Consider the following 27,614-nt stretch of genomic DNA (forward strand, 5'->3'; position numbering starts at 1 on the left):
ACTGTATTCTATTCTGCAATGTTTTATTGTTATTATGTTTTATCATGTTTGCTTTTCAGGTATGCAATTTTTTATACCTTACCGTTTACTGTGCTTTATTGTTAACCATTTTTTTGTCTTCAGGTACGCCATTCACGACTTTGAGTGGTTATACCAGAATGATGCCTGCAGGTTTAGGTATCATCTTGGTATCATTCTTTTCAGCCAGCGGTCGGCTTTCATGTAAAAGCAATCCTAGCGGCTAATTAGCCTCTAGACTGCTTTTACAAGCAGTGGGAGGGAATGCCCCTCCCCCCCAACGTCTTCCGTGTTTTTCTCTGGCTCTCCTGTTTCAACAGGGAACCTGAAAATGCAGCCGGTGATTCAGCCAGCTGACCATAGAGCTGATCAGAGACCAGAGTGGCTCCAAACATCTCTATGGCCTAAGAAACCGGAAGCTACGAGCATTTTATGACTTAGATTTCGCCGGATGTAAACAGCGCCATTGGGAAATTGGGAAAGCATTTTATCACACCGATCTTGGTGTGGTCAGATGCTTTGAGGGCAGAGGAGAAATCTAGGGTCTAATAGACCCCAATTTTTGCAAAAAAGAGTACCTGTCACTACCTATTGCTATGATAGGGGATATTTACATTCCCTGAGATAACAATAAAAATGATTAAAAAAAAAAAAATGAAAGGAACAGTTTAAAAATAAGATAAAAAAATAATAATAATAAAGAAAAAAAAAAAAAAAAAAAAAAAAAAGCACCCCTGTCCCCCCTGCTCTCGCGCTAAGGCGAACGCAAGCGTCGGTCTGGCGTCAAATGTAAACAGAAATTGCACCATGCATGTGAGGTATCGCCGCGAAGGTCAGATCGAGGGCAGTAAGTTTAGCAGTAGACCTCCTCTGTAAATCTAAAGTGGTAACCTGTAAAGGCTTTTAAAGGCTTTTAAAAATGTATTTAGTTTGTCGCCACTGCACGTTTGTGCGCAATTTTAAAGCATGTCATGTTTGGTATCCATGTACTCGGCCTAAGATCATCTTTTTTATTTCATCAAACATTTGGGCAATATAGTGTGTTTTAGTGCATTAAAATGTAAAAAAGTGTGTTTTTTCCCCAAAAAATGCGTTTGAAAAATCGCTGCGCAAATACTGTGTGAAAAAAAAAAATGAAACACCCACCATTTTAATCGGTAGGGCATTTGCTTTAAAAAAAAATATATAATGTTTGGGGGTTCAAAGTAATTTTCTTGCAAAAAAAAATTATTTTTTTATGTAAACAATAAGTGTCAGAAAGGGCTTTGTCTTCAAGTGGTTAGAAGAGTGGGTGATGTGTGACATAAGCTTCTAAATGTTGTGCATAAAATGCCAGGACAGTTCAAAACCCCCCCCAAATGACCCCATTTTGGAAAGTAGACACCCCAAGCTATTTGCTGAGAGTCATGTTGAGTCCATGGAATAATTTATATTGTGACACAAGTTGCGGGAAAGAGACAATTTTTTATTTTTTTTATTTTTTTTTGCGCAAAGTTGTCACTAAATGATATATTGCTCAAACATGCCATGGGAATATGTGAAATTACACCCCAAAATACATTCTGCTGCTTCTCCTGAGTACGGGGATACCACATGTGTGAGACTTTTTGGGAGCCTAGCCGCGTACGGGACCCCGAAAACCAAGCACCGCCTTCAGGCTTTCTAAGGCCGTAAATTTTTGATTTCACTCTTCACTGCCTATCACAGTTTCGGAGGCCATGGAAAGCCCAGGTGGCAAAAAAAACCCCCAAATGACCCCATTTTGGAAAGTAGACACCCCAAGCTATTTGATGAGAGGTATAGTGAGTATTTTGCAGACCTCACTTTTTGTCACAAAGTTTTGAAAATTGAAAAAAGAAAAAAAAAAAATTTTTTTTCTCGTCTTTCTTTATTTTCAAAAACAAATGAGAGCTGCAAAATACTCACCATGCCTCTCAGCAAATAGCTTGGGGTGTCTACTTTCCAAAATGGGGTCATTTGGGGGGGGTTTGTGCCACCTGGGCATTCCATGGCCTCCGAAACTGTGATAGGCAGTGAGGAGTAAAATCAAAAATGTACGCCCTTAGAAATCCTGAAGGCAGTGCTTGGTTTTCGGGGCCCCGTACGCGGCTAGGCTCCCAAAAAGTCCCACACATGTGGTATCCCCATACTCAGGAGAAGCAGCTAAATGTATTTTGGGGTGCAATTCCACATATGCCCATGGCCTGTGTGAGCAATATATCATTTAGTGACAACTTTGTGCAAAAAAAAAAAAAAAATTTGTCACTTTCCCGCAACTTGTGTCAAAATATAAAACATTCCATGGACTCAACATGCCTCAAAGCAAATAGCTTGGGGTGTCTACTTTCCAAAATGGGGTCATTTGGGGGGGTTTTATGTCATCTGGGCATTTTATGGCCTTCAAAACTGTGATAGGTAGTGAGGAGTAAAATCAAAAATGTACGCCCTTAGAAATCCTGAAGGCAGTGATTGGTTTTCGGGGCCCCGTACGCGGCTAGGCTCCCAAAAAGTCCCACACATGTGGTATCCCCATACTCAGGAGAAGCAGCTAAATGTATTTTGGGGTGCAATTCCACATATGCCCATGGCCTGTGTGAGCAATATATCATTTAGTGACAATTTTTTGTAATTTTTTTTTTTTTTGTCATTGTTCAATCACTTGGGACAAAAAAAATGAATATTCAATGGGCTCAACATGCCTCTCAGCAAATTCCTTGGGGTGTCTACTTTCCAAAATGGGGTCATTTGTGGGGGTTTTGTACTGCCCTGCCATTTTAGCACCTCAAGAAACGACATAGGCAGTCATAAATTAAAGGCTGTGTAAATTCCAGAAAATGTACCCTAGTTTGTAGACGCTATAACTTTTGCGCAAACCAAAAAATATACACTTATTGACATTTTTTTTACCAAAGACATGTGGCCGAATACATTTTGGCCTAAATGTATGACTAAAATTGAGTTTATTGGATTTTTTTTAGAACAAAAAGTAGAAAATATCATTTTTTTTCAAAATTTTCGGTCTTTTTCCGTGTATAGCGCAAAAAATAAAAACGGCAGAGGTGATCAAATACTATCAAAAGAAAGCTCTATTTGTGGGAAGAAAAGGACGCAAATTTCGTTTGAGTACAGCATTGCATGACCGCGCAATTAGCAGTTAAAGCGACGCAGTGCCGAATTGTAAAAAGTGCTCTGGTCAGGAAGGGGGTAAAACCTTCCGGGGCTGAAGTGGTTAAAGTGGTTCTAAAGTTTACATTCCCTTTTTATCTTAATGCGTTCACTGCATTAAGGTAAAGAAAAACACCCCACTAACTGTTCTACCCCCTCCCTTATTCCTAAACATTTACCTGCCTTCTCTCATGGCTCCAGCGCTGTCCCAGCTACACCACAGCTCCTCTCACTTCCTGGTCCTTGCCCTCAAAGAGCTTACAATCTAATGCCTAATCATTATGATTAAATACTTTGTTGTGTGAAATGCGTAAACATCTACAGTATCTTGTGCTGATATAGTTGGCATAAACTTTTTGCTATTGGAAAGTGTCCTGCTGTGGTGTGCGACCATCCTCCTTCTTTCTCCAATGTCTGAGGCAGCGAGCCGGGCAGGTACCAAGGAGATTTTTTTGTTACTCACCTGGAGCAGTGCTTCTTCCCATTTGGACTTTAGTGTCCACTAAAGACTGGGCACTGTTGTGTGCGGCCATCCTCCTTCATTCACCAGAGACCCTGAAGTCTGTGGAGCCATAAGCTCTTGGTGCTGTCAGTCAAACTCCTGTGAGAAGAGAGTGGGGGGGTGTGGCTTATTGGTGCTGTGTGTGTGTATGGACACACAACCCGGCTCGGGAACACACGCTCATGGGTTCCATCACCTGGCTTGATCTCCTCCACCTATTTCTTTTTATTGGCTAAAACAAACATTTCTGAAGTTTGAATACACATGAAAAACTCTTAAGCCCTCCCCCTCAGATTTTCAGCTGATTTTTGTCTTCAGATTTACCAAAACCATATAATATGAGGTCAAACCTTTCAATTTGTATGCAATCAGGCAGGCCCTTGCACTGCATGGATTTGGTAAATTTGAAGACAAAAATCAGCAGAAAATCTGATAGTGTGTATGGGGCTTCAAAATACACTTTTAAAAAGCTTGTATTATGGCACAAAAATGCGCAGAAATGACACCTAAAAATGCTTGAAAATCACTCTAATCAGGTGTGAATACAGCCTTGGGCTTCATGCACACAGGGCTTAAAAATGCCGCTTGTTACAGGCGTTTACAGGCATATTGGTAGAGGAAAATTTGTAGGTTGAAAAAAAAAAAACATCACCAGAACGTTTAAGAGAGGAGCTTTTGAGCAGAAAAAACACTTGGCGTGCGTAAACGCATCCAAACACGCTTAAACACTAGATGTTTAGAGAGTTTGAGCATTTTATCATTCCTATGGCTGGAATAATTTAACATTCTGGCCAATGGAATCTGTTGATGCGCCCTAAACGTGTGTGAAGTACTTCGCTTTAGGTGTGTTGTGTACATGAGACCTTATAGTTAGCATCCCCCTTCAGGATCCCTAGACACATGGCCTCCTACATGTAGAAAGTTTGGGGAAAAAAAGTAAAAACAAAGCTGACTGAAACATTGTATCCAACTGACTGAATGCGGAACTGAGGGGCCTGTTACCTGAGGGGCCTGTTACCTGAGGGGCATGTTACCTGAGGGGCCTGTTACCTGAGGGGCATGTTACCTGAGGGGCCTGTTACCTGAGGGGCCTGTTACCTGAGGGGCCTGTTACCTGAGGGGCCTGTTACCTGAGGGGCCTGTTACCTGAGGGGCATGTTACCTGAGGGGCATGTTACCTGAGGGGCATGTTACCTGAGGGGCCTGTTACCTGAGGGGCATGTTACCTGAGGGGCATGTTACCTGAGGGGCATGTTACCTGAGGGGCCTGTTACCTGAGGGGCATGTTACCTGAGGGGCCTGTTACCTCTCCCTCTGCTGGCTGTTTACTCCACACTGGGCCTGTATTTATGAGTCATTCATAAAATGCAACCTGACGTGTATTCAGTGGTGTTGTAGGAAGTGTTCCCTGCATAATACTGCAAAGAACACTCTGTAATTGGTGGTGAGGCTGGCCATATGACTTTTCCAGGTCATGTGACTAAGCTCTTCTCTTTTTGAATGCTTTCTCCTGCTGTAAATATTTATTTATTTCAGGTATTTATATAATGCCGACAATTTAAGCAGCGCTTTACATATTGCACAGTCACATCAGTCCCTGCCCTCAAGGAGCTTACAATCTAACGTCCCTATCTCACATGCATACATACACATACTAGGGCCAATTAGGACGAGAGCTGAATAACCTTCCTTTGGAGTGTGGAAGGAAACCAGAGCACCTGGAGGAAATCCATACAAGCACAGGGAGATCATGCAAACTCCATGCAGGTAGTATCCTGAATGGGATTCAAACTGAGTGCCTTAAGGGGTGCAAGGCAGAAGTTCTACTCTATGGGGTTGATTTACTAAAGGAAAAAAGACTGTGCACTTTGCAAAGTGCAGTTGCCCTCTTCAAGAGCAGTTGCTCCAGAGCTTGGTAAATGAGCAGAAGCTCTGCTGACTTCTATCATCCAATCATGTGCAAGCAAAAATGCAGTTTTTTTAAATTTCCTTGCACGGGATTGGGTACTCTTTGTAAAGTGAAGCCTTACCTCATTTACTAAGCTCTGGAGCAATTGCACTTGCAGAGGGCAACTGCACTCTGCAAAGTGCACAGTTTTTTTGCCTTTAGTAAATCAACCCCTATGTGTTTGTGTTACTAGTCCTTAGTAGTAATGGCATCCAAAGATCTTCTGCCGTGCCCCTAAGCAGTCAATTGATACCCAGTACAAACACAATGGGGAATGTAACGAAAAAAAAAAAGATTTAACCACTTCCCGCCCGGCCCATAGCAGATGACGGCCGGACGGTGGTTGTGTTATCCTGACTGGGCGTCATATGACGTCCAGCAGGATAACCCCCTAGTGCGCGCTCGCGGGGGCACGGCATGTGTCCCTCGGACACAGCGCTTCCCCGATCATGGTAAACAGCCAGTGATTTTGCCTGTTTACCACGTGATCGGCTGTGTCAACGTCACAGCCGATCACATGTCATAACAAACTCGGCGGCACGCGCCGTGCGCGCCGCCAGAGGAGTGCAGGGCAGGGATCGAGGAAGGCGGGTGTCCCTTGGACACAGCACTTCTCCGATCAAGGTAAACAGCCAATGAAATTGGCTGTTTACCATGTGGCCGGCTGTGTCCAATCACAGCCGGTCACAAATGTAAACACAGAGGAGCAGTTACCATCTGATCCCTGCTCTCTCCTCACACACTGATCGTGTGAGGAGAGAGCAGGGATCAGTAAGGGAGATATCAGTGTTCTGTCTGTATACTGTGCACAACACGACCCTCCCCCCAATAAAGAGGACCTGTCACACAGCCCAGCCCATCTGTCAATCAGCCCATCTGTCAGTCAGCCCATCTGTCAATCAGCCCATCTGATCAATCAGCCCAGCCAATCAGCCCATCTGTCAGTCACCCAATCAATCAGCCCATCTGTCAGTCAATCAGCCCATCTGTCAATCATCTGTCACAGGCCCACCGCTATCAGTACCGCCATTGGTACCGCCACACAGGCTACCAGTACTGCCATCGGTACCACAGCCAGTCCTGCCATCAGGCCCACTATCGGTACCGCCATCAGTACCACCATTGGTACCGCCACACAGGCTACCAGTACCGCCATCGGTACCACCACCACGTACCGCTACCTGTACCACGATCGGTACCACCACCACCCGTATCGGCACCTGTACCGCCATCGGTACACAGGCCCGCCACTAATACCACATCGGTACCACCACTACCGCCAGCAGTACCATTACATAGGCCCACCAAAAAGCACTACCATAATGTCGCTCCCAAAAGAATGAGATCAGGACCGAGATCAGGACCAAGATCAGGAGATCTGCCCACCACCAGCAGCGCCAGACCCCAGCAAGAGGAGCCCAGTACAAGCACTGAAATCACACGCCCAACTAAAAGAACCCAGCCCCAGTCCTACCTTCCCGATGCCCTGGCAAACCCCTTATGGTTGCCTGCCAACTCAGGATCCGCTATCATCCCCCCTTTCACTGCACAGCCAGGTGTGCAGCCCGACACTACAAATTTTTTTCAAATTGATTATTTTTCTTTATTTTTCCCACAAGATTTGCTGCAGAATATGGTGGATCAAACTAACCTGTATGCATCCCAATTTATTGCTGCCAACCCCAATTCTTCCTATGCCCGCATGTTCCAGTGGCGACGTCTAACACTGGACGAATTTAAATTCTTTTTGGGCCTTACGTTCAATATGGGGCTTACAAAAAAGAACGAAGTCCATGCATATTGGTCCACCAACCCCATCCACCACATGCCCATATATTCCGCTGTCATGTCCAGGACAAGATACCACATGATTATGCGTTTTCTCCACTTCAATGACAATTTACAGTGCCCTCCCCGAGATCATTCCAACCATGATAAATTGTACAAAATACACCCCCTAATCAATTCCTTTTCCCAGTGATTTAGAGACGTTTTTATCACAGACCAAAAAATTTGTGTGGACAAGTCCCTCATACATTTCACTGGCCGATTGCACTTCAAGCAGTATATACCAAGCAAGAGAGCCAGGTATGGGCTGAAATTAAATAAATTATGCGATCGAGCCACTGGATATGTCTTCACATTCCGGATCTACGAAGGCAAAGACTCCCAGCTCCAGCCCCATGATTGACCCACATATATTGGAACCAGTGGTAAAATTGGCTGGGAGCTGGCATACCCCCTGTTCAACAAAGGATACCATTTATATGTTGACAACTATTATACCAGTCTGCCCCTTTTTCGTCACCTTTATTGTAAAAAAACCACGGCCTGCGTTACTTTAAAAAAAAAAACGGAAGGGATTCCCAGAAAATTTGTTGACCAAAAAATTGCAAAATGGAGAATCGACATTCATGAGGAACGAAGAGGTTGGCCATGAAGTGGAGGGACAAGAAAGATGTCCACATCCTCTCTACCATCCACAATGACACCGTGGTGGAGACCCAAAGAAGAGGCGGCCCCATTGTAAAGCCTGAATGTGTCCACGATTATAATATGTACATGGGGGGGTGGATTTTAACGATCAGATGCTACAGCCCTATTTATCAACCAGAAAGTCCAGTTATTGGTATAAGAAAGTTGTGTTTCACCTGTTTCACATAGCCCTTTTTAATTCGTTTGTCTGCTACCAAAAAGCAACTCAAAACCAACAAATCACCTACCTGAAGTATATTGAAGATATTGTCACTGCCCTCTTTACCAACAAGGTCCCGCCCCAGTAAGCATTCATTCTGATAGCGTGAGTCAACTTCGCGAGCAACACTTTCCCTATCACATTCCCCCCACAGAATCTGGAAGAAGACGCCAAAAGAAATGCCGTGTATGCAGCAGAAGAGGAGTAAGAAGAGATAGCAGCTATTATTGTCCCCAATGTCCCTCCCAACCTGGCCTGTGCATCGGAGATTGCTTCAAAAATTATCATACATCCATCCAATATTAGTTTCCCTTAATATTAACAGACTGCCATTTCCCCATTTGCCTGCTACCATGTTAATTAACTGACCCTGGCCTGTTTACTGACGATATCTTTGCTTGCCGATTTAAACCACGTTTCTGACTTCCACGTGCACCAACCTCAGCCTGTTTACCGACGATGCCTCTGCCTGCCAATTTAAACCATGTTTATGACTTCCACATGCACCGACCTTGGCCTGTTAATCGACCATGTTTTTGCCTGCCACTTGGACTGATCTTTTGGCCATCTACTTCAGTACACAGGGGTCTCACATATGTGAGGGGCTTCAGAATAGCGTTCTGAGTAGAGAAAACCAGTTTTTCGTTTTCTGTGCTCCCAGAACAGGGTCTGGTTGCCCGGAGGCTTCAAAGCGATTTGGGTGGGAGAAGCCTCTACCCCTATCCCCCTGGCCCTAAGCTTGATGGTCCTTCCTGCTGCCTGGACCAATACTTTGGCTGTGCTGACCATATCGCTGCCTGTAATGACCCATGACATTATGGACCATGTTTCTTCCTGCTGCTTGGACCAATACTTTGGCTGTGTTGACCATATATCTGCCTGCTGCCTCTACTGACTTTGGACAGTATTTCTGCCAGGACACCTCTGCCTGCTACCTGGACCTGTACTTTGGCTGTGCTTTGGCTGTGCTCTGGCTGTGCTGACAGTATCTACTAAACTATGGGCAGTATTCCTGCCTGCTGCCTGGATGATTGTTTTTGCTGTCGCTGACTTCATTCCTGCCTGCTGCCTGGACCGATGCTCTCCTCTGTGGACCACTGCACTTCTAAAACCACAGGTAATCTTTTGTTATTTGGTATGTACCTGCTATGTGTTAGAAATATGAAGGGCCTTCAAAAATGTGATCGGTAGTCAGAAAATGATATGTGTAATTAATGCTGCTAGAATGCCTGGAGGTGCTACTTCACTGTTGGGCCTCTGTATGTGGCCAGGCTGTGTAAAAGTCTCATGTGGTATCGCCATACTCAGAAGGAGTAGAAGAATGTATTTTGGGGTGTCATATTTGCTATGTACATGCTATGTGTTAGAAATATCTTATAAAGGGTCAACTTTGTGTAAAAAAAATGCATTTTCATTTTTTCTTCATATTTCCAAAAACTTCTGGAAAAAAATGAACCGTTCAAAAGACTCACTATGCCTCATAGATTATACGTTGGGGTGTTTTCTTTCTGAAATGGGGTCATTTTGTGGACAATTCCATTGTCCTGGTGCTCCAGGGCCTTCAAAAGTGTAATAGACGGTTGAGAAAAGATATGTGCAATTTATGCTTGTAGAACGCCTGAAAGTGCTACTTCAATGTTGGACCTTTGTATATGGCCAGGCTGTGTAAAAGTCTCACACATGTGGTATCGCCATACTCAGGAGGAGTAGCGGAGAGCATTTTGGGGTGTCATTTTTTCTATGTACATGCTACGTGTTAGAAATATCTTAAAAATGGACAACTTTGTGTAAAAAAAAATGCATTTTCATTTTTTTCCCCACATTTTCCAAAAACTTCTGGAAAAAAATGAAAAGTTCAAAAGACTCATTATGCCTCATAGATTATACGTTGGGGTGTTTGCTTTCCAAAATGGGGTCATTTTGTGGACAATTCCATTGTCCTGGTACTCCAGGGCCTTCAAAGGTGTAATAGGCGGTTGAGAAAGGATATGTGCAATTTATGCTTGTAGAACGCCTGAAAGTGCTACTTCACTGTTGGGCCTTTGTATATGGCCAGGCTGTGTAAAAGTTTCACACATGTGGTATCGCAATACTCAGGAGGAGTAGCGGAATTCATTTTGGGGTGTCATTTTTGCTATGTACATGCTATGTGTTAGAAATATCTTAAAAACGGACAACTTTGTGTAAAAAAAAATGCATTTTCATATATGGCCAGGCTGTGTAAAAGTTTCACACATGTGGTATCGCCATACTCGGGAGGAGTAGCAGAATGTATTTTGGGGTGTAGTTGCAATTATGCATATGCTGTGTGAGAGAAATAACCTGGGGGTCATTTGGGGGGTATTTGTACTTTCCTGGCTTCTTAGTGTCTCAAGAAATGAGATAGGCCTTCAATACATCAGGTGTGATCAGATGTGATCAATTTTCAGTGATTGGCACCATAGTTTGTAGACTCTATAACTTTCACAAAAACCAAATAATATACATTAATTTGAATTATTTTTACCAAAGATATGTAGCAGTATAAATTTTGCCACAAATTTATGAAGAAAAATTACTTATTTGCAAAATTTTTCAATAGAAACTAGAAAAAAGTGTGTTTTTTTCAAAATTTTCGCAGTTTTTTCGCTTATATCGCAAAACATAAAAAAACCAGCGGTGATTAAATACCACCAAAAGAAAGCTCTGTGAGAAGAAAATGATAAAAAATTTGTTTGGATACAGTGTAGCATGACTGAGTAATTGTCATGCAAAGTGTGAGAGCGCTGAAAGCTGAAAATTGGTCTGGGCGGGAAGGTGCATAAGTGCCTGGTATTGAAGTGGTTAATGTCTCCTGCTGAGACATTATATTCTGACTAAGGATGAGCTCTGGCGTGTTCGCACAGCCCACGTGCAGAGCCCCCCAGGAAGTCGGTTCTGCGCTAATCACAGACAGTGAGACATTTCCCGATCTCTGCAGCTGCACATCAGGACAATGTCTCAGTGCCTGTGATTAGTGCAGCGCAGTGCTGACTTCCTGGCGGGCTCTGCACGTGGGCTGTGCGAACACGTCTGTACTCATCCTTAATTCTGACATAGGCAATCCCCCTGTCACAATACACAGATCAGCGTTTGCAGCCATTGGAGAATGCTTCTTTTCCAGCATGACCATTTGATAGAAGCCAATCGTTAGATCTGCATCTGTTAAACAGACAGCTGTACACTTGAACGGAAAGTTGTTTGGTTCCTGGTGAACCGGCCGATTTTCAAACCGTGTGTACTGGGCTTAACATGCAAATGAAATGCCACCTATAGAGTATTACCTCTTCCAAGGAGCGAGAATTGTGGTTATTAGGTTGCCTTTACATAGGTGCGATGATCAAAACGATTTATGCTTGCTCCCTGTGCTGACTTTGGCAGTCAGTTGCTGTCTGTGGCACTTGTTGATCTTATGACGAACATAGGTTACCCCGATATGTACCACATGCTAACAAATTAGCAGGCCAGGTGCAGTTTTGTGCAGATTTTGACCAACAGATTGTAGACCTGCACTAACCTTCAGTGTAATAACCTGCATTAATGACAGGGAGAAATAAGGACAACAGACAGCTGTCAAAAGCAGCTCAGGACAATCCGTTTTGAAGGGAGTATACTTTAAAATCTCATAAAGACTTATTGCTTCTTTAAAACAGAACTGCAGACAAATAACAATAGCTAAAAAAAAACAAAAAAAAAAAACAGCCAATAAAAAGATAAAATAACAAAACCCGCTTTTGCTGCAATGTTCTCCTTCAATCCAGAGATTTCAATAGCAAAGCTTTTTTCTACCACTAGATGTCCTCAGACTGATTCATTATTTAACCCTCCTACACTGAACCCGGGTTGTCCTGGATCTGCCCCCAGCCTGTTATTTGACAGTGAAAGGAGAAGCAGCACAGTGCTCATCTCTCTGTCAGTCTACTTTCCCCTCCTATCAGCATGCTTCTTGTCACCACATGAACTAATTGGCTCCTTGTGCTGCTAGTTCCTGGCAGGCTCCATTCTTGCTGGATGGGGACTGCAAGAAGCTGATACCAGGTCAAATTCAGGTACTTACACTGCTTGCATTTACATTTTTTTAATGATATATTGATTCTCGAGCAGCATTAATTTGTGTCTAAAGCTAACCACCAGGCAAAGAACTAAATACACAAATGGTATAAACGCTGTATATTGGAGATGTGTACCCAACAAAGGTTTCTGTCTATCCAGTCCTGATATTTACACATCCCCATCACACAGCATAGCCAGGTGGATGACACCTCTTGCAGATAAGAAATACAGTGGTGTCCTCTGTGAACCCCCATTTCTCTGACTGGACACTGAAAGTGCAGAATCACACTGATCCCTATGTTCACGTTGCTTTTTCCTCCTATCAGCGTGTTCCTTGCATAGATGTCAATAGTCCCGAATTTCCCGGGACATTTATGGGATTTAGACCCTTTTCCCGATTTTAGGGTTTCCCTTTTCTCACGATTTTTTTTTTTTTTTTGTAGAGATCCGCGGCCGGTGGAGATAATGTCTCCGCCGGCCGCGATTTTTCAGAAGACCGTTCCTGTCAAAATCCATGCTGCTGCGCTCTGTGTTTGAGCCAAGCTTAGCATGAATGGGCAGCGGTGGGTGTCCTGTGATTGGCCGAGGGACCTGCTCGATTAATCACAGGACACCCACCACTGCCATTCATGCTAAGCTTGGCTCAAACACAGAGCGCAGCGGCATGTGCGGGACAGAGGAGGACGTGATTGGAGGAGCAGGTCACATGTGGATGCAGGGCTGGACTGTGTCTGTGAGTAATCGCGCCAGCCCTGCATGCTCCCGGAGTGTCCTATAGCACTGTGTGACTCTCATCTGCTCTGTTAGGCACCCCCCTCTCCTCTTTGTCAGCCGCCCCCCTCTCCTCTCTGTCAGCCGCCCCCCCTCTCCTCTCTGTCAGCTGCCCCCTCCTCTCTGTCAGCCGCCCCCCCTCCTCTCTGTCAGCCGCCCCCCCTCTCCTCTCTGTCAGCCGCCCCCCTCTCCTCTCTGTCAGCCGCCCCCCCCGCCCCCCCTCCTCTCTGTCAGCCGCCCCCCTCCTCTCTGTCAGCCGCCCCCCCTCTCCTCTCTGTCAGCCGCCCCCCCTCTCCTCTCTGTCAGCCGCCCCCCCTCTCCTCTCTGTCAGCCGCCCCCCTCTCCTCTCTGTCAGCCGCCCCCCTCTCCTCTCTGTCAGCCGCCCCCCTCTCCTCTCTGTCAGCCGCCCCCCTCTCCTCTCTGTCAGCCGCCCCCCTCTCCTCTCTGTCAGCCGCCCCCCTCTCCTCTCTGTCAGCCGCCCCCCCCGCCCCCCCTCCTCCCTGTCAGCCGCCCCCCCTCTCCTCTCTGTCAGCCGCCCCCCCTCTCCTCTCTGTCAGCCGCCCCCCTCTCCTCTCTGTCAGCCGCCCCCCTCTCCTCTCTGTCAGCCGCCCCCCTCGCCCCCCCCGCCCCCCCTCCTCTCTGTCAGCCGCCCCCCTCCTCTCTGTCAGCCGCCCCCCTCCTCTCTGTCAGCCGCCCCCCCTCCTCTCTGTCAGCCGCCCCCCCTCTCCTCTCTGTCAGCCGCCCCCCTCTCCTCTCTGTCAGCCGCCCCCCCCGCCCCCCCTCCTCTCTGTCAGCCGCCCCCCTCCTCTCTGTCAGCCGCCCCCCCTCTCCTCTCTGTCAGCCGCCCCCCCTCTCCTCTCTGTCAGCCGCCCCCCCTCTCCTCTCTGTCAGCCGCCCCCCTCTCCTCTCTGTCAGCCGCCCCCCTCTCCTCTCTGTCAGCCGCCCCCCTCTCCTCTCTGTCAGCCGCCCCCCCCGCCCCCCCTCCTCCCTGTCAGCCGCCCCCCCTCTCCTCTCTGTCAGCCGCCCCCCCTCTCCTCTCTGTCAGCCGCCCCCCTCTCCTCTCTGTCAGCCGCCCCCCTCTCCTCTCTGTCAGCCGCCCCCCTCGCCCCCCCCGCCCCCCCTCCTCTCTGTCAGCCGCCCCCCTCCTCTCTGTCAGCCGCCCCCCTCCTCTCTGTCAGCCGCCCCCCCTCCTCTCTGTCAGCCGCCCCCCCTCCTCTCTGTCAGCCGCCCCCCTCTCCTCTCTGTCAGCCGCCCCCCTCTCCTCTCTGTCAGCCGCCCCCCTCGCCCCCCCCGCCCCCCCTCCTCTCTGTCAGCCGCCCCCCTCCTCTCTGTCAGCCGCCCCCCTCCTCTCTGTCAGCTGCCCCCTCCTCTCTGTCAGCCGCCCCCCCTCCTCTCTGTCAGCCGCCCCCCCTCCTCTCTGTCAGCCGCCCCCCTCTCCTCTCTGTCAGCCGCCCCCCTCTCCTCTCTGTCAGCCGCCCCCCTCGCCCCCCCCGCCCCCCCTCCTCTCTGTCAGCCGCCCCCCTCCTCTCTGTCAGCCGCCCCCCTCCTCTCTGTCAGCCGCCCCCCTCTCCTCTCTGTCAGCTGCCCCCTCCTCTCTGTCAGCCGCCCCCCTCGCCCCCCCCGCCCCCCCTCCTCTCTGTCAGCCGCCCCCCTCCTCTCTGTCAGCCGCCCCCCTCCTCTCTGTCAGCCGCCCCCCCTCCAGCCGCCCCCCTCTCCTCTCTGTCAGCCGCCCCCCTCTCCTCTCTGTCAGCCGCCCCCCTCTCCTCTCTGTCAGCTGCCCCCCTCCTCTCTGTCAGCCGCCCCCCTCCTCTCTGTCAGCCGCCCCCCCTCTCTTCTCTGTCAGCCGCCCCCTCTCCTCTCTGTCAGCCGCCCCCCCTCCAGCCGCCCCCCTCTCCTCTCTGTCAGTCGCCCCCCTCTCCTCTCTGTCAGCCGCCCCCCTCCTCTCTGTCAGCTGCCCCCCCTCCAGCCGCCCCCTCTCCTCTCTGTCAGCCGCCCCCCCTCCAGCCGCCCCCCTCTCTTCTCTGTCAGCCACCCCCTCTCCTCTCTGTCAGCCGCCCCCCTCTCCTCTCTGTCAGCCGCCCCCCTCCTCTGTCAGCCCCCCCTCCAGCCGCCCCCTCTCCTCTCTGTCAGTCGCCCCCCTCTCCTCTCTGTCAGCTGCCCCCTCCTCTCTGTCAGCCGCCCCCCCTCCTCTCTGTCAGTCGCCCCCCTCTCCTTTCTGTCAGCTGCCCCCTCCTCTCTGTCAGCCGCCCCCCCTCCTCTCTGTCAGCCGCCCCCCCTCCTCTCTGTCAGTCGCCCCCCTCTCCTCTCTGTCAGCTGCCCCCTCCTCTCTGTCAGCCGCCCCCCCTCCTCTCTGTCAGCCGCCCCCCTCCTCTCTGTCAGCTGCCCCCCCTCCAGCCGCCCCCTCTCCTCTCTGTCAGCCGCCCCCCCTCCAGCCGCCCCCCTCTCTTCTCTGTCAGCCACCCCCTCTCCTCTCTGTCAGCCGCCCCCCTCTCCTCTCTGTCAGCCGCCCCCCCTCCTCTGTCAGCCCCCCCTCCAGCCGCCCCCTCTCCTCTCTGTCAGCCCCCCCTCCAGCTGCCCCCCCTCTCCTCTCTGTCAGCCGCCCCCCTCTTCTCTCTGTCAGCCGCCCCCCCTCTCCTCTCTGTCAGCCACCCCCCCTCCTCTCTGTCAGCCGCCCCCTTCTCCTCTCTGTCAGCCGCCCCCCTCTCCTCTCTGTCAGCCGCCCCCCTCTCCTCTCTGTCAGCCGCCCCCCCTCCCCTCTGTCAGCCGCCCCCCCTCCCCTCTGTCAGCCCCCCCCCTCTCCTCTCTGTCAGCCACCCCTCTCCTCTCTGTCAGCCGCCCTCACTCTCCTCTCTGTCAGCCGCCCCCCCTCCTCTCTGTCAGCTGCCCCCTCCTCTCTGTCAGCCGGCCCTCCCTCCAGCTGCCCCCCCTCTCCTCTCTGTCAGCCCCCCCTCCTCTCTGTCAGCCGCCCCCCCTCCTCTCTGTCAGCCGCCCCCCTCCAGCTGCCCCCCCTCTCCTCTCTGTCAGCCGCCCCCCCCTCTCCTCTCTGTGTGCCGCCCCACCTTCAGCCGCCCCCCTCTCCTCTCTGTCAGCCCCCCCTCCAGCCGCCCCCTCCTCTCTGTCAGTCGCCCCCCCCTCCTCTCTGTCAGCCGCCCCCCCTCTCCTCTCTGTCAGCCACCCCCCCTCCAGCCGCCCCCTCTCCTCTCTGTCAGCCGCCCCCCCTCAAGCCACCCCCCCTCTCCTCTCTGTCAGCCGCCCCCCCTCCTCTCTGTGTGCCGCCCCCCCTCCAGCCGCCCTTCTCCTCTCTGTCTAGACGGAGCTCCTGTGTCGCCGCCCACCCTCCACCCCGCCCCGCTTCGCTCCCACCACCCCCCGCCCCACTCCGCCCTGTTCTATTGTAACCACACGGCCGGAGGAGACCTACTAAGAAACCTGTTGTAAGGGAGGGCTCCACTGGGGAAACCTGATGTAAGGGGGGCTCCGCTGGGGAAACCTGATGTAAGGGGGGCTCCGCTGGGGAAACCTGATGTAAGGGGCGGCTCCGCTGGGGAAACCTGATGTAAGGGGGGCTCCGCTGGGGAAACCTGATGTAAGGGGGGCACCGCTGGGGAAACCTAATGTAAGGTGGGCTCCACTGGGGAAACCTGATGTAAGGGGGGCACCGCTGGGGAAACCTGATGCAAGGGGGGCACCGCTGGGGGCACCTGATGCAAGGGGGGCACCGCTGGGGGCACCTGATGCAAGGACAGACTCTGCTGGGGGCACCTGATGCAAGGACAAACTCTGCTGGGGGCACCTAATGGTCTTGTCCCACTTTTGTATTTCATGTGGGGGAAAGCATATGAACAGGAGAAGTGGAGATTAGATGATCCAAGCCGGTGGATGTAAACCTATCCTCTGCTGATTAACCCAGACTCAGTAAGCCTTGTTTAAACACAGATAAGAGGTATCTTCTAACCTGCAAAGGAATCACCTTTTCAAGTAAGGTGTATGGGAATCCACACAATTGTAATCCTTTTATAATTGTTACCAACTACATATTTATTGAATATATCTTTTTTAATATATTTTTCACTCTATTTTTTCACCATTTTTCCACATATTTTTGTTTGTTTATTATTTCACAAGAACAAATGGTGAACTAGCTTTTGGATTTGTATTCCGGGAGGTCTCCAATTAGACTTTCACAGCAGACTTTTCAACACATTGTATTTATATTTATTTATATTATGCTAATCATTGTTCAAGTTTTTGTATAGTTTGTAACAAAGTATCCACAAGTAGAATGTGACCTGTCAGCACATTGAATGGTAGGATATCCTATAGATATTACGAGCGCATCACTTTATCTATTTAATTATTTATAAGTGGGGTGTCACTGAATGATTGCAGCTGCAGTATCTGGATATTTGAACTCTTTTTTATATATCAGTTTTTTTTTTATATATTAGTTTATTTATTCATTTATTTTTTACACTACTTTGTACAACATTTTACAGTTTTATATATTCACTTTAGCGCTTGAGTACCTTAACACTTTTAAAATGAGTCTTAGTCGACTAAAATATACTGGAGATTTTAGTTGACTAAAACATAGGACATTTTAGTCGACTAAAATGTACGGGAAATTTAGTTGACTAAATACGACTAAAAGGAAAACAATTGCAGAAGACTAAAATGGGACTAAAACTAAAATGCCAAGACTAAAACTAAATCGAATTTTGCTGCCAAAATTAACACTGCTGACACATTTGGCATACTTTTTTGGGGGGGCGGGGGTTGGGGCGGGTACCTGGTTTTGACAGGTACCCCTTTCCATTTCCGGTCAGTCCTCTGTGGCAGATCCACTGGAAGTTCCTCCCACCACCTGCCTACAACCTTCTGGGACACATCGCAGGTCCCCGAAGGTTGTAGAACCATTCACAAAGCATAGTGCGGCTTGTGCATGCGCAGTGGAAGCTGTCTGTGAAGCCGCAAAGTCACAGCTGGCTGCCCACATGCTAACATGTCGGTGCCATGGCAGAACCAGCCCGGATAAGGATGGCGCTGGATCCTTAGACAGGGGAGTGTCTGTTTATTAAAAGTCAGCAGCTACAGTTTGTGTAGCTGCTGACTTTGAATGTTCGCAGAATTGACTGATGCTCCTCTTTAAAGTGGTTGTAAAGGCTCAAGGTTTTCTAACTTCATGCATTCTATGCATGAAGGTAAAAAACCTTCTGTGTGCAGCAGCACCCTCAGCCCCCCCAATACTTACCCGAGCCCCCTCTCAATCCAGCGATGTGCACGAGAGCCTTGCCTCTCCGAGGACCTGCACTCCTGATTGGCTATTGGCAGCACAGCCAGTGAGCCAGTCAGGAGACGGATGGTGCGCGCTCACATCATGTCTGTTGAGCTGCATTGATCAATGCAGTTGCAACACAAAGGCACATAGAAAACGATTGTTTTCTATGTGAACTGTTCACATGTGCGAGATGTTTGCTGCGTAAAAATAAAACATGTTTTTTTTTTGTTTGACGCAATTCACCACACCACAGCACATCATAACATGCTGTGGTGGATAAAGGTAAATGAAGTGTAATTTTTCACTTTTTAACATACCATATTTTTCGCTCCATAAGACGCACTTTTTTCCATCCCAAATAATGGGGGAAAATGTTTGTGCGTCTTATGGAGTGAATACTGACCAGGCCTCCCCCCCATCGCCGCCACCATGTTAGAATACCGGGCGGCCGTCTCCCGTGAGCGCCGGCTGAGCCTGTCACCTGTTACTCGGCTGAGCCTGTCACAGATAGAAGACAGAGCAGCCCGAGCGGCTGAATGGAGTACGGCCGCGGCGGCCACTCTGGCTATTCTGTCCTCTATCTGTGACGGGCGGATGTGATGACGTCCTCGCCAGGCACAGGTCAGGCTGCATTTCATGGCACAGGTCAGGCTGCATTTCATGGCACAGGTCAGGCTGCATTTCATGGCACAGATCAGGTTGCATTTCATGGGACTGGTAAGGCTGTATTTCATGGGCTCAGGTCAGGCTGCATTTCATGGGCACTGGTAAGGCTGCATTTCATGGGCACTGGTTCATTGACACAGGTCAGGCTGCAATTCATTGACACAGGTCAGGCTGCAATTCATTGACACAGGTCAGGCTGCAATTCATTGACACAGGTCAGGCTGCATTTCATTGACACAGGTCAGGCTGCATTTCATGGGCACAGGTCAGACTGCATTTCATGGGACTGGTAAGGTTGCATTTCATGGGCACTGGTGAGGCTGCATTTCATTGGCACAGGTCAGGCTGCATTTCATGGAACTGATAAGGCTGCATTTAATTGCCACTGATCAGGCTGCATTTCGTGGGCACTGGTAAGGCTGCATTTCATTGACACAGGTCAGGCTGCATTTCATGGAACTGATAAGGCTGCATTTAATTGGCACAGGTCAGGCTGCATTTCATGGGCACTGGTAAGGCTGCATTTAATTGGCACAGGTCAGGCTCCATTTCATGGAACTGATAAGGCTGCATTTAATTGGCACAGGTCAGGCTGCATTTCATGGGCACTGGTAAGGCTGCATTTAATTGGCACAGGTCAGGCTGCATTTCATGGAACTGATAAGGCTGCATTTAATTGGCACAGGTCAGGCTGCATTTCATGAGCACTGGTAAGGCTGCATTTAATTGGCACTGGTCAGGCTGCATTTAATTGGCAAAGGTCAGGCTGCATTTCATGGGCACTGGTAAGGCTGCATTTAATTGGTACTGGTCAGGCTGCATTCAGCATATTTTTTTCTTTTTTTCCTCCTCTAAAACCTAGGTGTGTCTTATGGAGCATAAAATACGGTAGTTAAAAAAGTAATTGCATTGCACCACCCCTACACAATATACACCAGTGTGCACACATTTTAGCATGCAGGCTGGTGTGAAGGAGCCATAAATTAACTGACTTCATTAGTATATCCAATAGATTTATGTGCCTGCTGGGTTAGTAAATAAGAGTGGGAAATCATCTACTGCAGTAGTCATCAACCCTGTCCTCAGGGCCCACTAACAGGCCAGGTTTTATGTATTACCTTGGGGAGATGCAGACTAGAATACTGCAATCACTGAGCAGAAAATGATATCACCTGTGATGTATTTCAGTTATCTTGCAAACCTGGCCTGTTAGTGGGCCCTGAGGACAGGGTTGATGACCACTGATCTACTGTATATGACATCCATTTACTGCTTGGAAGCACAATTTCTATCATTTATACTACAGTATGTAACCAAGAATGTAATGGGCAGCACTGTACTGCCGAGGCGAGCTGGGATTAGCAAGGAGAACACACATCTACAGGGAAACTGGGAAATCTTCTTTCATATAAAACCGGTTCAGTCAGTGACTGTCAACCTTTGCATTGAATGACATCTCTTTCTCTCTCTTCCTTCTTTCCATTCCCAATCAACACCTCCCCGGAAGTACTGATGCCTCTACAATAGCCAGGTTACAGAGCCAGCCCTTGCAATTTCCCTCCCACGGGAGGCATTAGGTAGCATTACAACGGGCCAAGGGAGACTATTAGGTTTAGCACCTCCTCATCCACACACCACCTCCTTATTGTGTAGCAGAGTAATGGCAGAGCAGTCATGCAGCATATGATTTTATTATTGCATTTCTGTTGATCTTGAGTTATTTTATAGTTAAACAGGACAGGAGTAGTTACTGAATCATTTTATATAATACATTGTTCCTAAAATCTGCAATAAATAAAATGTAAGGAATAGTGTTGGCTGTTAGAAAATATTGAAGACCCCAGCTGGGTTGTTTTTTTCCTTTTACAATTGGGGATGGGAAATCAACAAGGGATGGCGAACCAAAAAAAAAAAAGGGGGGGAGGTGGTAGGTCAGTCAAGGCCCCATTATTCACGTATCACTCATCTCCCTCAAAGTGATCAGAGTTCGGTCAGTAGGATTTCCTGATTTTTTTATTCAAGAAATTTAAAGTGGAACTTCAGTCTTTTTCAACTTTCCATCTATTAAATCTTCTGCCCTTGTTATTTTAACTTTGGATAGTAAAACATTTTTTTTATGCCAGTAAATACCTTATACAGCCTACTTCCTCTTTCTTGTCTGGTCATTAGCCTAGGCTTATGACATCATGCACAGCTCTCTCTCTCACTCTCGTGAGAGTTTGTCGAGAAGGGGGGGGGGGGGGGGGGGAGGAGTCCTAAGAGAGCCAATGAGAGCTGCACAGCTGGAGGTGTGCCTCTGTGTAAATCCAGGAAGTGAACAGGCAGCAGCTTCAGCTGCCCACGGTTAAAATGGATGCAGCCAGACTCAGTGGAGGGAGATTTCTGCAGCATATTTGGCAAGTACAGAATCACAGTATATATAAAATAATATGCAAAGGGATTGGAGGGAAGCTTCAGAATGGTAAAGATGTTTTTATTTTAAATTATGTGAGCAGACTGCAGTTTCCCTTTAAGTAATTGGAGTTTGGTCAGTAAGATTTGCCTATACAGTATTTAGTCAAGACGCAGAACTGAGTCCAATAGAACCAATAGCCAATAGAGTTTTCAGAAAGCGCACCAACCCACAGGATATAATAGAAGTCTATGGCTCAGTGCAGCTAGCCTGCAGGAAAGCCACAGGTGCACTGTGCAGCACCTGTGGATGAATGTGAAAACTAATAACCCTTTTTATAAGGGCTAATATGCTTGTAGCGCTGGTAGATTTTTAATCTAACGCTGACAGGTAAATCTTGTGGGTTACTTGTTAGGTGAAGTTAGATTTGCCTCTGTTCCAGCTTGGCTGAGTTGCGTGTAGTTCCACACTGTGCCGGTGGGTGTCGTTGTCACCATGGGCTGGTGTTGGAAAGGCAACGTGTTGAAGCGTATGAGTACTCCTCTGTTCCGGAGACAACTCGGTGGAGGTGGTCCTCCGAGTTGCATTCTGGGAGAGGGTATTTATGGGGCAGACGCCATGTTCGGGGGTTCGTTTTCAGCCACCTGTTGGCCCTCCTGGCCGACAGGTATGCGTTAAGAATACCACCTCATGGTCCTCCGTGCTGGAGGCCCACGTCGCTGTGGCGTGTGGGTGGGCCCAGAAGCCTGTCTGGGGCCTACCACAGCAGCAGAGGAATGGTCCTGAGCTGTCTATCCAGAGTGAAGAAGCTGGACAACCGAGGAGATCCCAGGGGAGGACCCGTCATGGAAGGATCATGCAGAGTGCTGGTCTGGTGAGGGGCCTGGTGACTTGGTTGGAGGACGTATCCTAAAGTAATCTTACTGCATAGTACTGCCGGGTTGGCTTAAAGGTTCAAGTACTGTGTCTGACATTCATCGCAAACCAATACATCCTGTGGCAGAGGATTGTACGGGTTTTATTCCAAACAAGTCTGTGGCAGAGACTTTTGTTTGTGCTGCGCACTGGCTGCTAGGTTAGTGAGAGAAACCTATCCAGATGGGCAAACTACAAGTGTTCAATTCCAAAGAATGTTCTAAAGAATACTAAGGAAAGGTATTTGAGCTTCCCTGCAACTTTCCTTCTGCCTCTTTCCTGCTACTTCCTATATTACTTGTTCATTAAAGCATTGGAAAATATATTCAAGTGTTTGGTGTCTACATCGTCCAGAGGTAAACTCAACGGGACCATAGACCCGGTGCCAGTGAAACAGAGGTATCGAGAGTGAAGGTAACAGCCCGCTTTAAATCAGCAGCTCCACCGAGAGTTAGTGCTACATACTAGTTATGCATATACTAGTTATGCTAGTTGGTATAATAATGTAATATCTGTAATACCACACTTAATAAATATATCTAAATTAACATCCACATTTACTGATATGATGTGTTTGTGCAATGCAATTGATCATATAAGGTGCTGTGGGGGGTTAGATCCCCTGCTGGTGTGTTTAAATGTTGCTAGTTGGTATAATAATATAATATCTGTAATACCACACTTAGTTAATACATATATATAAATTAACATCCACATTAAGCATAGAGTCCGCTCATAAAACTTATTATAAACTTTGTGCTGTTATAAAATAATAATAAAGTGATAGGTGCTCATTAATAAAGTGTCCAGTGCTGATTATCCACAAATAAAACTGTTGTATCTTCTCCTCTTAATAAAGTGCTTGCAGTGCAGGTGACTAATCCGTGCTCTTATTCAGAATGCACTCACCAGATACGTCTTACCCCACCTGGGGTGCTATGCAGCCTTAGTATTTGCCACTGTGTAGCACTCTGGGAGATTGGCCCTTATTTGTGGTATTGCCGTTCCTCCATGGTTTAGTGTGTAAAGAAGAGAGGATGCCCATAGTGCATTACCACTTAAAAACCATTTATTTTAATCCAAAAATTGTTGAGATACACTCACATTTCATAAAAAAAACCCCATCAAACATACAGTGGGGACGGAAAGTATTCAGACCCGCTTAAATTTTTCACTCTTTGTTATATTGCAGCCATTTGCTAAAATCATTTAAGTTCATTTTTTTCCTCATTAACCTGTTGCCGCCCGCCCACCGTCATATGACAACAAGACAATGACCCTAAGCACACAGCTAAAATAATGAAGTAGTGGCTTCACAACAACTCTCTGACTGTTCTTGAATGGCCCAGTCAGAGCCCTGATTTAAACCCAATTGAGCATCTCTGGAGAGACCTAAAAATGGCTGTCCACCAACATTTACCATCCAACCTGACAGAACTGGAGAGGATCTGCAAGTAGGAATGGCAGAGAATCCCCAAATCCAGGTGTGAAAAACTTGTTGCATCTTTCCCAAAAAGACTCATGGCTGTATTAGATGAAAAGGGTGCTTCTACTAAATACTGAGCAAAGGGTCTGAATACTTAGGACCATGTGATATTTCAGTTTTTCTTTTTTAATAAATCTGCAAAAATGTCAACAATTCTGTGTTTTTCTGTCAATATGGGGTGCTGTGTGGATGTGTAATGAGAAAAAAAATGAACTTAAATGATTTTAGCAAATGGCTGCAATATAACAAAGAGTGAAAAATTTAAGGGGGTCTGAAGACATTGGCTCCAACACTTAATCCTTTTTCCAAGTTTTATTGAAGAAACAAAATATGCAATAGCAGGGTAGAGGGTGAAAGGGATTCAGGTACCTTGAATTTTCTGGATAGAAATACAGTAATTCCTATATCCAGCGAGCAGCAGCTCCACAGCTGGATTTAGCAACCACCGGATAGGTCTCTCTCACCAACCTAGCAGCCGATGCGATGCTTGACACGGTCTCTGCCACAGACCTGACAATCTTGAATAAACTGATTGCTGTGCTTGATACGGTCTCTGCCACAGACCTGACAATCTTGAATAAACTGATTGCTATGCTTGATCCCAGATGCGTCTCCGACTGAGTTCCCAGGCTCTTCTCAAGATACCAGCCTTATGCTCGGTCCTCTCCTGAAGAGTCCTCCCCTGGTTGCTACAGTCCCTTGCTTCTTCCCGCAGGCCAGACAGCAAAAAGACCATCCTATGGACCAATAGGCTACTAAAACTTTGAGCCTTCTTCTAGTAGCTGGGCCTAGGGTCCGCCGACCCCAAGGCAGAATTTTAGGCAGCAGCAATTTCCCCAGGCCAGGAGGGCCATGAGGTCAGGAAGATTAGGATTAGGAAACCCCTAAAAAATGGTGTCTGCTCCTTAAATACCCCTACCCAGAATGCACCACTCCCACCGAACTGTCTCTGAGCAAAGAGTATTTAATATGTCCAACCAGACTGTATTTACAACATCCACCAATGGTAACAGCACCACCTATGGTCGGATGGAAATTTGCACAGTCCAGCCAAACTGGTACAGAAACCAGAAACTTTAGGTAATAATAAGCTAAGCCCAACTGTAGCTTCAACTAACTTAAATTTGAAAAGAATAGCGTCTGCACTTCAGGAGCAGGGCGCTACATAATGTAAACAGAATAAAAGTTAGGTGTAAAGTTAATGAATATTACAGGTGCTGTACAAGTGGTATGCTTTATTAACTACTGTGGGTGGTCAAGTACAAACAAGCTCTTCTCCACCTTCATGGTACTGGTGTCACTAAAGCCTATGTTTTATCATTTTAATTCCTACTTTGTATTAGAGCATTTGCTGTAGAAAATAATGGGATACGTGTGTGTGGTAGGTCTGAGCTAAAATAACCCATATAAAGTGTTTTTTATTTGTACTTTAATACAGTAAAAAATTAGTGTAGGACTCCCCAGACATACCCTGGATGCTTATATAGTAACTGGATGTACATATTCAGATGAAAAAAACACAAACAAAATTCCCATGATATAGCTTGTGTTGTTCTGTTGCGGACAGTTTTAAAGAATGCATTCAACATTCCTCCCAGCAAACCTTGAGAATAGAGAAATGATAACCGGGAAAAAAAGAGAAGCAGTGTCAGTGCTACTTACCTTCCTTGATCCAGCTCTGCTTCTATGGTGTGCAGCTGTACGCACTTCTGGGTTTCATCCAGAGTGTCATTGACATTGTCCTATCAGAGCCACTACGATCCCTGTCAGGATCAGAGTGGCTCCTTGCCTATCTTTTTCAAATGGTGCAGCTCCTGGCTCGATTGTCTTTGCAAGCTAGCTACTGAGCCAATTCCTGTTGTGCAGCCTGTATCCTCCATTTATTCTCTTGTACTCACTTCTTTCTAGTTTCCAGTTATTCACTGCTTCTTTCTTTGTATCTGCTGCCCGTCCTGACCTCTGGCTTGCTCCTGGTTATTCATGTTTGCTTGATCTTCAACTCATGGCTTTTGGTAGAGCAGGGTGAACTTGGGGGTCGCAACCCCATCCTTCCTTCTGGCTTGTTCTTGGCTTTTCATATATTTGCTGCCTGTCCTGACCTCTGACTTATTCCTGGTTAGCCATGTCTGCTTGACCTTCAACTCATGGCCTTTGGTAGAGCAGGGTGAACTTGGGGGTCGCAACCCAGTGTCAGCACGCAGTGACGCCAAAACCCTTGTGGGGACCTCCCTCTTCTTGTGTTCTCCAGCATGGTTCCTCTCCACAGATTCAGCTCCCAGGTCTAACCTGACCCATGGTGCCTTATTCTACCATGAACTGGCAGTCAGCCCTCACTTCTCTGGCAAGGCTACCAACCTTTGGTATCTCTTACAGGCAGATAATAAATATGGTTGGCCAGCTGTGGTCCAAATTGCAACAACACAGTGTCTGCTTACTAAGCCATTTGGTTTAGTAAACAATCAGTCAAACAAATCAGTCTCAGAGTTAGGGGGTGAAGGGCACTTAACAGGTTCCCTCTTTTACCATCCACATGAGCATAACTTAAACACCGGATGAAGTTCTAACAATTAAAGTGGTTCTAAAGGCTGAAGGCGATGTTCACAATAGCCTCTGCTGTCCCAGGACCATAGGTGTGCACAGCCTATTGCATTAGGGTGTGCACCCCAAAGCTCAAATACATATGCATGTGTATATGTACTGATGGTGTCAGTAGGGCAGTGGACAGTGTCAGTAGTTGTATTTTTATTCTTTTAAAATTATTTTGTTTTGTAATATTTTTTTTTTGGATGAAATATCAGTGGTCTAAACAGGGGGGAATATGCACCACACAAGGCAATTAGGGTGTGCCCAGGCACACCTGGCACACCCTGTGCGCACGCCTATGCCCAGGACTCTCCCTCCTCATTGTCTGAGACAGCAGCGGGAGCCCAGTGGCCCCCACTGCTGTCAATCACAGTGAGCTGATGAGGAGAGAGAGGGGGCGGGGCCGAGCCTCGGCTCTATGTGTCTTGTGGATTCATAGAGCAGTAGCTTGGGAGTGTGCACGCAGTGGTGCCCCCAGGGCAAGAAGCTATCTCTGGGGGCACTGCTCGTGGGGGAGGAGCGCCGGTGGGAGACCTGAAATGAAGAGGATTGGAGCTGTTCTGTGCAAAACTACTGCACAGAGAAGGTATGTATAACATGTTTGTTATGTAAAAAAACGAAAAAAACAAACAAACAAAGCTTTAATACCTTGTTTAAAGTGTACTGTATGTGAGGGTTTACAACCACTTCAAATCATTTTCCTATTTTTACATCTGGTGAGTCTACCAGTACCATATTTTCTTTTCTAGTTTGACAATGCTCACTCACCCTGTTGTATCAGGACAACTGACACAGGACAGGACTGCAGAAACATCCTCCTCCTCTACTCTTCTCCATAACATGCATGAGAGGCAAGAGTATGTAGGCCTGAGAGATAAGTGAGAACAATGTAATTCAAACTTATACAGATATACAAAAGATTTCAATGGTATATTTAACAGACCACATAGGGACAATAAGAGAAGGTCGTTGTAACATTTTACATGCCCTATAAAAGAATCCAGCAGAGCAACAGTTTAGCTCCTATAGAACATATAGATGAATCCGTGTGTTTCGAAATTCAAAGTAGCAGCACAATGCAGTACAAAAAAAGTACAAAAACTGCCATCTAGTAGAGTGAAACT

The 27,614-nt window shown here is 47.5% G+C and overlaps 1 long non-coding RNA gene across 1 annotated transcript in view; it reads left to right on the forward strand.

Moving 5' to 3' along the window:
• The first annotated feature begins 11,719 nt into the window (after positions 1-11,719).
• Positions 11,720-27,614, forward strand: part of LOC141145899 (uncharacterized) — a 259,470-nt gene continuing 243,575 nt past the window's right edge. Inside the window, exon 1 of the long non-coding RNA XR_012244694.1 lies at positions 11,720-12,395. This is a non-coding gene — a long non-coding RNA (uncharacterized lncRNA). The remainder of the gene's footprint in view (positions 12,396-27,614) is intronic.

Source organism: Aquarana catesbeiana, linkage group LG05 (genome assembly GCF_042186555.1).
Source record: "Aquarana catesbeiana isolate 2022-GZ linkage group LG05, ASM4218655v1, whole genome shotgun sequence".
In the NCBI taxonomy this organism is placed as follows: Eukaryota; Metazoa; Chordata; class Amphibia; order Anura; family Ranidae; genus Aquarana; species Aquarana catesbeiana.